The sequence below is a fragment of the Choloepus didactylus genome, chromosome 6 (assembly GCF_015220235.1).
Source record: "Choloepus didactylus isolate mChoDid1 chromosome 6, mChoDid1.pri, whole genome shotgun sequence".
NCBI lineage: Eukaryota > Metazoa > Chordata > Mammalia > Pilosa > Megalonychidae > Choloepus > Choloepus didactylus.
The window spans coordinates 100,024,228-100,036,944 of record NC_051312.1 but is presented as its reverse complement, the minus strand read 5'-3'; the positions used below and the strand labels follow the sequence as shown (position 1 = coordinate 100,036,944).

At 34.9% G+C, this 12,717-nt stretch overlaps 1 protein-coding gene across 3 annotated transcripts in view; it reads left to right on the top strand.

Moving 5' to 3' along the window:
* Positions 1 to 12,717, top strand: part of DLG2 (discs large MAGUK scaffold protein 2) — a 2,332,374-nt gene that overhangs the window by 859,272 nt on the left and 1,460,385 nt on the right. The gene's annotated exons all lie outside the window — the stretch shown is intronic.

Genomic DNA, 12,717 nt, shown 5'->3' with positions numbered 1-12,717 from the left:
AATCTGTTAAGATTTGCTTCATGTATTTTGGGGCTTTCCCATTAGGTACATACATATTTATAATTGTTTTGTCTTCCTCTTGAATTGAACCCTTTATCAATATAGACTGACCTCCTGAGACCCTTTGTCTAATTCTGGCATAGTTAGACCAGATTTCCTTTGTTACTATTTGCATGGTTTACTTTCTTCCATCCTTTTAATCTTAGCCTACTCATGTCATTAAATTCAAGGTTATAAACAGTGTATAGTTGGGTCATACATTTTTATGCGTTCTGTCAAACTCTGCCTTTTTCACTAGAGAGTTAAATCCATTTACATTTAAAATAACTACTAACATTGCAGGACTTCTCCCATTTTGCTATTTTGTCTCTGTTAGTCTTATACCTTTTGTGAGCCTCAATTCTCCTGTTAATTCCTGCTTTCATATTCATTTGATTTTTTTGTATTGTACCATTTTGAGTCTCGTTTCATTTTTTTCCGTACATATTTTTTATATATTTTCTTTGAGGTTACCTTGGGATTTAAAACTTAACATCCTAAGTCTATAACAAACATGTTTAATTTGATACCAACTTAACTTTAATGTCATATACATAGCCTGTTCCTGTACCCTTCTGTCCCTACACCTTTTTTTGTGTGCTTGTTAAAAATTATGTCTTTACATCATATGTTCAAAACTATAGATTTATCTTTACTTTTATATATTTGCATTTTAGAAACTGAAAGAAGTAAAAAGTGGAGTTATATACTAAAAACTAAAATACAATAGTACTTTCATTTATAATTACCCATACTGTTGCCTTTATCGGATGTCTTTTGTGTGGCTTCAGTGCACCGTCTAGGATCCTTTCCTTTCAGTCTGAAGAACTCCCTTTAGCATTGCTTGTAGGGCAGGCCTAGTGTTGATGAACTCCCTTAGCTTTTGTTTATTTGGAATGTCTTAATCTTTCTCGCACTTTTTGTTTGTTTGTTTGTTTTTCTCTTGCACTTTTGAAAGAAAGCCTTGCCAGATATAAAATTCTTGGTTGTCAATTGTTTTCTCTCAGCACTTCACATAGCTCATCTCACTGCCTTCTTGCCTCCGTGTTGTCTATGAGAAATTGGCATTTAATCCTATGGGGATTCTCTTTTACATGACTTGTTGCTTTTCTCTTGCAGTTTTCAGTAATCTCTCCTTGTCCTTCACATTGATCAGTATGATCAGTATGTCTCTGAGCTAATTCTCTTTAAGTTTATCTTATTTGGGGTTTGTTGTGCTTCTTTAGTGTGCACATTCATGTCTTTTGTTAAATTAGGGAGGTTTTTCTGCTGTTACTCCTTTGAACAGCAAATCCTGTTGCCCCTTTCTCTCTTTCTGGGACTCCCATAGTATATATATTGATACACTTGTGTTGTACCAAAGATTCTTAGGCTGTGTTTGATTTTTTTTTCATTCTTTTTTATTTCTGCCCCTCAGACTGCATCATTTCAATTCCATTCTTTTTGACTGCACTGATACTTTCTTCTTCTACCTCCAAGCTGCTGTTGAAACCCTCTAGGGAATTTTTCATTTCAGTTACTATGGTCTTCAACAGTAATTCTGTTGGGTTCCTTTTTAAAATTTCTATCTTTTTGTTGAGATTCTCATACTGTTCATTACTTTTTCCCCTCATATCCTTTAGTTCTTTCCCTTGTTTTAAGATCTTTGTCTGACATGTATGATGTGTTGTGCTTTTCATTAATGGTTTCTGGATTTTTATCTTGCTCCTTTGGATGGACCATCATTTCCTGTTTCTTTGTTTGTCTTGCAATCTTTTGTTGCACATTATACATTCTAATATTTTTAAGTGTTAACTCTAGGATTTGGTCCCTGAGCTGTCTATGCCTTAAGTTTGCATCCAGCTTGAATGTGACAAAGAATATGATTTTTCATCATATAAAGTTTGTATCCAGCTAAAACATGATTCTTGAATGCCAGATACTAACCAAAACAAGCATGCCAAGTCAAAAATCACCTTTCTCAGTCTTTACAAAGTAAAGTGGCTGTGCTTTGGCTGGTGGTTTCATTCAGATCTCAGCTATCCTCTCAAGAAGGTCACCCTGAGGTGGTTGTGAAGTGGTCTTCTCAGCTTTATCTGAGCCTACATGGAGCCAGGGAGTCTCCTTCATTTCTAGTGCTTGTGCTTGTTAGTGGCATTAGGAATTCCCTGTTTATAGCTTACAGGAGTTTAAATATCCCCTCTACTCCCTTTGAAGTAGACTGTCAGCCCCTCCTGGGTGCCCTATTAATGCAGGTAGTCCTTTGCCCTAGGTAGCTTGGATTTAACTGTCTCTTGCACTGCTTTCTGTCTAGTAGTAGCACTGCAAACTACTTCACTGCATAAAGGACAGATTCTGGGAGGGGAAGTCTGAGATAAATTTCCTGATTCAATTTTTTAGGCTTCCATGGGATAGAATGGCACTGAGATATAGGCACCCCTGTATGCGCATAGGGGTTACTCAGTTCCCCCTGGAATAGAGCCAAGAACCCACCATGTGAGGGCAACCTGCTTCACCTTTCTTTGGGCAAAGGAAGAAGGAAAGTGGAGCAAGTATATAGGGAACTCCTTTTTTGGCTTTTGAGGCTGCTTTTTCTTGATTCAGCACTCACCCTTTAACTCTTTTCCTTAGTTTTGGAGAAGGATACTCTCCTAAAGATTCTTCTGCTTCTTTTGCCTGGGGGTGGGTGGAAGGTTGGAACAGTGGATATCCTCAGAGCCAGCCCCCAGGAATTGATAGTTGAATGATAACTGTTGCGGGAAAGGTGAAATTCCTTGGTATTTACCACAATTACTAACCTCTCCTCCAGCTCTTCCTTGATGTTTCCCAGCGTTCTGCTAGACTCTGAAGTTTCAAAATAGTTGATTCAGAAAGTTCCTGCCAGTTCAATAGTTATTTTGGTGGAAGGACTGGTTCTTGGAGCTTCTGCTCTGCCATCTTTCCTGAATCCTCTATGTGATGATTTCTATATGTTCACAATCTAAAAGTTCTAATTTAAATTCAGATTTTGTGAATCCAAAATGCTGCTTCTTTCCTCTATATCAGTACTTCTCACAGTTTAGGATGGTTAAGTATCATCCACATAGTTTTTTTGCTATATTCGCATTTCCAACACAAGAGATTCTGATTCAGTAGGTATAAGGAAAGGCCAGATATTCTGCATTTCTAATAACCTCCCATTTGATGCTTCTTTTGCTGCTGGTGTATTGGTCACACATTTAATAGGACTCTACTATACCTTGATCCTCTTAGAATTCCTGATATATATTTTTTCTGTTATATATGTCCTGATACATACAAATACACATATTTATATATATTTATATATATATATGTATGTTTGTATATATATATAAATATATATTAGATTTAGATGTTTTATTTTACCATACCCTGGCTGTACTTCTCGGCCATGAATCTCTCTTGTCGTCTATTCTATACTCTGTAAAATGTTGACAGTGGTAGTTCACTCCTAGTCTTACAGAGGTATTTTAAGAGCTGCGAACAATAATTTCTAAAGAGTACATAAAGCTTAACATAATGATATTCTCTGTTCATTGTTTTGTATCTTGGTTGTAAGGAGTTATAGGTGTGATAAATGAAAGAGGCAAATATTTTTTATAAGCTGTCAGTTTATTTTCTCCAAATTATCATGTTCAACAAAGATCTCCTGTCCCAGATAATATGTTATTGTTTGATAATATATCCATCATCTTCTCTTCTCTGACCTGAAACATACTAATTATTGCTCCCTTTTGGCTGTGCATGTGTGTGTGTCTGTGTCTGTGTGACCCTTGCTCTGGGTAATGGTCAGCAGAGGTGTCAAATCACCATATGCTGACTTCTTCTGTCACAAGCACTTACCCCTGCCCTAGCTGCCATATTTTGATCTATGTTCAGGGTGCAAAAAAATAATTTTAGAGTTATTTCAGGATAATGGCTTTAAAAAGAGAAATTTAGGTTGGTTATTAAAGAAAACAATAATTATACAGTGTGTTCCAGAGGCAAATATTTTAAATGATGTTTTTTTATCAACTACTTTGGATACTCTGTGTGATTCCACTAGCACAATTATTTGTACTGAGCTTCTTAAACTATGGATCTTAGTCTAGAATAGGCTTTAAGTTCCAAATGAGAAATTTACACAAGGTATTTTGTTTTTGTTTTGTTTTTTCCTTGTTATGTTAGAGAAGTTGTAGGTTTACAGAAAAATCATGCATAAAATACAGAGTTCCCATATACCATCCTATTATTAACACTTTGCATCAATGTCATACATTTTTTACAATTCATGAAAGAATATTTTTATAATTGTACTATGACTATAGTCCATCATTTACAATAGGGCATTTTAAATGTTTGAATGAATTAGATTTTTATCACTGGTTTACTCTACTTACAATTCAGAGAATTATTGCTTTGGGGAGTGATATTAAAAATAGTTTTTAACCAATATTTTTGTATTTCAAATGAAAAGATACCAGGAAAATATTTTTGTAAGCATTCGGTTCTGCTGGAACCTGTATTGCAATGGCATAGAGAGAGCATTGGGAACTTCATTTGGGCATTAAATTCATTAACAAAATTCTACATGTTCAGAACAGTGCTTACCTTTGACAGAGAAACAGAAGCAGTAGAAAAGAGGAACCTGGCCACATATACATGAAGCAATGAAAAAAATTTCCACATATATTCCTAAGCAAATGAAAATTCAGGTCAAACAATTGGCCTTACATTACAGCCTAACCTACTCTCTTCCTTCCTTATTTGTACCATGAAAATGCAAAAAATGTACAGTGTGATCACACTAGATTAGGTCTTCAGGAAAAAACAAAAACAAAAACCCAAATCCTCATTTGTTTCAGAAGCATCTATTCTGATTCTATTATTATTATTATTATTATTATTATTATTGTTATTATTTATGGTGAAGACATGTTTTAATGGCAAGAGCCTGCTTCTGTAAGACAAACAGGAACTGTGTCTAGGTACTTCATCCTTTATGGTCAATCACTGGCCTTATGAAGATTTTTGTTTCCAGTATTTTTAAAGATTCACCTTAAAAAATTTTTTTATTTGAGAAGTTGTAGGTTTGCAGAAAATCATGTAAAAAATTACAGTATTTCCATATACCTCCTATTGTTGACATTTTGTATTAGTATGTTACCTTTGTTACAGTTGATGAAAGAACATTAAAATATACTATTAACTATAATCCATAGTTTATATTATGGAATATAATATAATATAATATAATGTAATGTAATGTAACATAGACTGTCTTCCTGAGCAGCTACACCATTATACAATGCCACAAGCAATGAATGAGTGTTCCCATTTCTCCACATCCTCTACAATACTTATATTTTTCTGTTTTCTCTTCAAGTTTTTGCCCATTTTGAAATTGAGTTGTTTGTCTTTTTATTCTTGAGTTGTAGGATTTATTTATGTATTCTGGATATTAAACCATTATCAGATACATGGTTTCCAAAATTTTTTCTCCCATTATGTAGGTTATCTTTTTACATTACTGATAAAACTTTTGAGACACAAAAGTTTTTAATTTTGATGAAGTACCATTTATCCATTTTTAATTTTATTGCTTGTGCTGTGAGAGCAAAGTGTAAGAAACCATTGCCTAACACAAGGACCTGCGGATGTTTCTCTATGTTTTATTCTATGAGTTTTATAGTTCTAGTTCTTATGTATAGGTGTTTGATGAATTTTGAGTTGATTTTTGTATATAGTGGGAGCTAAGGATCCACCTTCATTCTTTTGCATATGGATATCCAGTTCTCCCAGCACCATTTCTAGAAGAGACAATTCTTTCTCAATTGGGTGGAGTTGGCAGCCTTTTAAAAAACCAGTTGGCCATTCATGGGAGGGTCTATTTCCAAGCTCTCTAATGCCACCAGAAAGCAAAATACCAGAAATGGATTGGCTTTTATAAAGGGGTTTATTTGGTTGCAAAGCTATAGTCCTAAGGCCATAAAAGTGTCCAAACAAAGGCATTAACAATAGGCTACCATGCTGGTTTGGATGTATTATATCCCCCAAATGCCATGTTTTTTGATGTGGTCTTGTGTGAGCAGACATATTAGTGTTGATTAAGTTGGAACCTTTGCATTAGGTTATTTCCATGGAGATGTGACCCACCCAATTGTAGGTGGTAACTTTGATTGTATAAATTCCATGGAGGCATGGCCCCACCCATTCAGCATGGGCCTTGATTAGTTCACTGGAGCCCTATAAGTCTCAGAGCAACGAAGAGTGATATTTTGGAGAACAGCAGCTTATGGAGACATTTTGAAGACAGCCATTGAAAGCTGATACTGACATTTTGTAGAATGCCATTTTGAGATGCAATCTGGGAGCAAGCAGATGCCAGCCACATGCCTTCAGAACTAACAGAGGTTTTCTGGACACCATTGACCATCCTTCAGCGCAGATACTCTTGTTGATGCCTTAGCTTGGACACTATTGTGGCCTTAAGACTGTAACTGTGTAACCAAGTAAACCTCCTTTGTAGAAACCAATCCATTGCTGGTATTTTGTATAATGGCAGCATTAGCAAACCAGAACAGTTACCTTCACTGAAGAACACTGATGGCAACTGGAAAACCTCTGTCAGCTGGGGAGGCACAGGCATGTGGCTGGCATTTGCTCCAGGGTTCTGGTTTCAAGATGGCTTTCTCCCAGGTGTTTCTCTCTAGGCATCTGGGGGTGTTCTCTTAGTTTCTTCCAGGCAAATTCTGGACAAGCAAAAGTCTACTTTCAATGGCCATCTCCAAAATGACTCTCCAAGATGCAGCAAGCATCTGGAACTGTGTGGCTCTTCTTAATGTACTCCAGTAAGTCAATCATGACACATCCTGAATGGATGGGGCCACACCTCCATAGAAATAATTCAATCAGATTTATCACCTACAGCTGGCTGGGTCACATCTCCATGGAAACAACTTAATCTAAAGATTCCAACCTAATCAACACTAATACATCTGCCTCCACAAGATTGCATCAAAGAACATGGCATTTTGGGGGGCCTCATACATCCAAACCAGCACATACGTCATATCTTTTTTTCTTTCTTTTTATCCTTTTAGTTACCCTTACTGATAATCTTCATTTCTTCATACTACTCCGAGCTACTCTTCCCTGTCTTTTCCTTTAAACCGGAACTCCCTCTAGTGTTTCTTATATAGCAGGTCTCCTGTTGACAAACCTTCTCCTTTCTGTTTATCTGTGAATATTTTAAACTCTCCCTCATTTTTGAAGGGCAGTTTTGCCAGATAAAGAGTTTTGGGCTGGCAGTTTTCCTCTTTCAGTACCTTAAATTTATCATACCACTGCCTTCTATGGTTTCTGATGAGAATTTGGCACTTAGTCTTATTGTGGATCCCTTGTATGTGATGAATCACTTGTTTCTTGCTTCTTTCAGTATTCTCTTTTTTATCTTTGGCATATGATCTTCTGATTAATATTTGTCTTGTAGTAAGTCTATTCAAATTTATTCTGTTTGTAGTACCTTATCCTTCTTGGACATGGATATTTATTTCTTCCATAAGAGTTGAAAAATATTCAGTCATTATTTCCTCAGATATTCTTTTTGCCACTTTCCCTTCCCCTCTCCTTCTGGGACATCCATCATGCATATGTTTGTGTGCTTCATGCTGTCTTTTAAATCCCTGAGACCCTGCTCAATTTTTTTCTATTCTTTTCTCTATCTCTTCTTCTGTCTGTAAGATTTCAATTGTCCTGCCTTCTAGTTCAGTGTTTCTTTCTTCTGCCTGTTCAAATATGCTATTGTATGTCTCTAGTGTATTTTTAATCTGGTATTGTGCCTTTCTTCCCTCTAATTTCTGTTGTATTTTTTTAATACTTTGAAATTCTTCTATATGTTCACATATTGTCTTCTTAATGCCCTTTAGTTCTTTAGCCATATTTTCTTTCATCTCCTTGCATTGATTAAGGAGATTTGTTTGAACTTCTTTGATTAGTTGTTCTAAATTCTGTGTCTCCTCTTCCTGTTTCTTAGTATGGCTTGTAATGTTTTGCTGATGGCCTGTAATGTTTTGCTGATGCCTTGCATCGATTATCTTGATGAGTTAGCTCTGAAAGATTAGTTTCTCCCTGTCATCTAGGGGTTTTTTTGTTAATTGACTTTGTGTTAAGTTTCTTTCATGCTTGGCCCAATTTATTCTAGACCATATTGATGACATCACTCCTCCATTCTGCCTCTTTTGCATGTTAGACACTGAATTATTAAAACTTCGCAATAACCTTTGAAGATATATTTATTATACCAATTTCATAGATGAGGAAAAACTAAATGAAAGAAATAGTTTTGGTAGTAGAACTTATAAGTAGAATTTGGACACTCAGATAAGAGCAGCAGAAAAGGCATTTCTAGCAAAAGGAACAATGGCTGTTGTTCAGCAGGAAAGTGTAAGAAACATTTGGGAAACAATACAGTCTAATGTCATTAGAAAACAAGATGAGAAAAACCATGTTGGAACCATATTATGAATATCAAGGTGTGAAGTTACTTGGTTAGTTACAGAAACTTATTGAAGGGTTCTGGGCAGAAAAACATGTCATGAAGTTTGGGGAATATTATTTTGTTAGTAGTGCATATGACAGTGTTATTAGGTAAACAGAAGCAAAGAATTGCAACTAAAATGAAGCTTAGAAAAGATAATCTTAAAATAAAGAAAAGGAAATATTTAATTACACAGTAGGTAGAATATAATAGAATTTGTGCAAGAGGAAATGGTGTGAAATTTTAAGGTTTTTGTGTATATGTGGTCTAGTTGTTCTGCCAGAAAGTTTTGATCAGTGTATACTCCCATCAAGAAGAAGTGGTAGTACTAGTTTTAAAGAATATTGCTAAAAGTGAATATTTTTCTTCTTTTGGTAATTTCTGGCAATTTGGTTCATTTCTAGTGTTCCTTAAGCTGTTGAACGTTGCATAGGCTTATAGTCATTTATATTTCATCATCTGAAAATTGCTTTTCACATCATGCTGCTGAGAAAATAAACCAGGTATCTTTATAAATTAAAGATATTTTTTCTATTGCATGTTGTAAATAATTTTTCTGGGGGTGTACTTACCTTTAATCTTTATTGACTATGTATTTTAATATACCAAAATTTACATTTGAATGTATAGGGTTCATTCTCCTTTAAACACTCTCTAAAATTTGATACTCATGTAAACCATTTGAGGTACATAAGGAACTGTAAAAATATCCTAATTTTATAGTTAAGGAGGATGAAATTCAGCAATTTAGGCCTGGTTTTGTGTGATCATATAATTTTCCAAATCTCTGTAGAGATATTGATGTACATTCCATAGGGATGTATATTACTTTATTCAATTAGATGCACAGTGCCCACCACTGGGATCTGAAGATGAGTAAGAGGCTCCTGCCCCTGAGAAGCTCTCATGCTAGAGGGACTTTATGGTATATATGTGTGTATACCATTTTGATGCTGTGAGCAAGCTCTTCGGGAATAGAGGGGTTTGGGTTACCATGCCTAAGGGAGTTGGGGACAATTCTGAACTAGAACTTAAAGGTTGAGCAGGGGATAGACGGTTTCTGTTGGTTAGAACATAAGGCATGAAAATGGTAAAAGACCATAACCTTGTTTTGGAAATGGCAAATGTATCATTTGTTCACTGTATTCAGGTGAGGTTTTTTGTTTTGTTTTCCTTTAAATTAAGAACCACTTGATTGTCAGTACTGACCGTCATATAACTGAAACACTCGGAAGGAAAATCATAAGAATCCACACAAAAGGACAGATTCAGAGAAGTGCAAGAGATGTGGGATCTACAATAGAAAATAATTTTGTGGCATTGATTCCTTTCTGTCCAGCTGTAAAAGAGGGAACAAAAAGTCATTATCAGTAAGTTAGGTCATGCTTTATGACCTAACAGTTTAATTTTTCTGAAGGTTTTTAAGTAGGAGAATGTCCTCATCAGATTTCAGGAAGATCATTCTGGCCAGGAGAGTTGGAAGATAGCCTGGATGAGGCACAGACAGGAAATGGAAAAATGAATTAGGGAACTTTGTTCAGACAAGGGAAGGTAGGGCCTTAAACTAAGAAATTAGCTTTGGAAAGGAAAGGAGGAACCCTATTGAGGAGATATTTAGGGAAGAGTCATTAAGTAACTTAGTAACTGTATATGGGAGTGAGGGAGAGGGAGAACTGAGGTTTTAATACTTTCACTTGGATAACTGAATAAATTATGGTATCTTTAGCTGTTCTAGAGAATTTGAGAGTTTGAGCAAGGAACAGACTTGTTTTTATGGAGTACTAAGCACCAATGGTAAACCCCAGGGAGCTGTTCAGTTAGACAGCTTCAGTGCCAGTCTGCATCACCAGTGTGAGATCTAAACTGAAAATAGAGATTTTGGCATCATCACCAAAAAGGTGGTGGTTGATACCACAGGTGGGGATAATATTTCCCGGGGAGAGTGTGAGGAATGAAATGAGAAAAAGAGTTATGGACAGAACTCTAGGGGATGCCAACATCATTGGGAGAAATATTGTGAAGATGAAATCAGATCTTGTATATGAAAGCACTTTGAGTGGTAATGCAGTTTTCAGATATAAGGGATTCTTAGTCTTCTTATTATAATTGTTCATCCTCTATAATTTCAATTTCTGTAAGAGGATGGAGATAAGTGCTACCACATGATGCACTGAAGCAGAATAGTTGCCATTTTAACCTCAGAGGCATTGTTAAAATCCACAAGCAGAGTTTTTATAAAAACATTTTAGATAGTAAGGTAAAAGAAGCCTTTGTCAAGACTAAACAGGAGCCAATGTTCTTAGTTTTACTTGTTATAACTGTAGTCATGGATTTGCCATCTGGAAATTTGTAGTAACTGTAAGCAAGTATGTTATCACTGAGTCATCCCCTATGGAGTGCTGGAGAAACAAGGGCTGGGTCCAGATTTCCATTCAAGAATTTTACAAAACTGCCTTCTAAGAAAGCCCGAGATTTTCGTGAACCAAATGGGTTTAAAATTTGTATATCGTTTTTGCTGGAATTTCAATATAGATTATATTTTTATTAAGGCTACAGGAAGAAAATAAAATAATTCCTTATTAGTACCTATATGTCCCTGTCCCAAAATATTTTCAAAACTCCTGGATTTTGTATATAGTATTTCAAACTCAGCCATTTCTTTTTATCTTAATTTGAAGGTAGTGAAATGCTTGTCCAGTAAACAGTGTGTGTGTTATGTTAAAACAGCTATACACTAAAGATTAGAGTAATGAGGGATTTGTATTCTACATTTGATAATTGTTGGTGTGAAACAATTTCCATGAGCTTCAGTTACTTTATCAGCACAATGGGAGTAATCATAGCTAATTTACAAGTCTGTTATAGAAATTAAATAAGCCAATAACAATGTCAGCATTTTAAGTTATAAAACACGTTATAAATCTAAGAGACTATTTAAATTAAAATTATAATAATTATCTGACATGATTCTGAAAGGAAGAGTTAAGTTTTAAAGATTTACTGTGTTAAATGGAGTTCACAAAATTTAAGATATTAAATTTAATTTAAGATAAATTAGCTTTTACTTAATATTGAATCTTGGAAGATATCCATTTTAGCAAATCTCAAAAAGAGGGGATTAGGTGGAAAAGCCTTAATTAGACGCTAAATGTATGGTGTCAGGGCCCAAAGTCAAAATCATCTCCTTAGTGAAGGGTGTGAGTAACTTGTCCATGGCATAGCTCTCCCCATTGATTGCAGAGATCTAGTTCTCTGTTTCATTGTCCTCTTCCTCCCTTTTTTCTCAGCCCGTGACCCTTCTGAAACCTTGGGCTTCTTAGAAAGAAGATTCTCAGCAACTCCTAATCTGGTGACTCCCACTGAAGGTTGTTGAAATTTTCCATAGTATTTATCATATACACATAGTTACACATAGTGTATCAGGTATACTATGTGTAACTATCTGTTACTACATGTTACAATTATTACTGAAATGTATTCTCATCGCTATTAAGCTAGAAACATGACATTAGGGAGCGTGTCTTCACTTTAATTCTATTTTGTTTATGTTTATTAATTGTCTTTTCCTTTATATTAAAAACATTTTATTCCATCTTTTATTTAATTATATGTTTTACATAGGGATTTACCAGGTATGTCAAGAAAAAAAAAATGTAGAAAGAAAAGAAGAAAAACACTGTGAGCCTTAGGGAGTCAAAGTAAATTCTTATAATGATCCTCAGTAGTCTTTAAGACTGTATATTGCAAAGCAATCCTGAGGTTGACATTTTGATTTCAAGAATTTAAAATAAAATGTTATTAAAAACCTTAAATAATCTGTGTAGAAAAGAAACTGGAGAAGTAATAAAAGGGGAAAAATTCTCAAGACATAGATTTTTATTTCTGTTGCACAAGATTATTTTTAAATGTGTGAAAAGTGATTTGAAGAGCTAAATTCATTTAGCTTTATCTTCAATGATCCAATTATGCCTGATCATAATGTTGTTTCTTATTATGAAAATAGCCACCAAATTTAATGCCATGCATATATACAAGGCTATATCTATAATTGATTTCTTTATATTTTAATTACTGAGCTTTATGATATCAGTACTATAGTTGACTAACGGAGATTTTAAAATTGTTAAAGTATGTGAATAAATATATTTCTCTTATAGAGG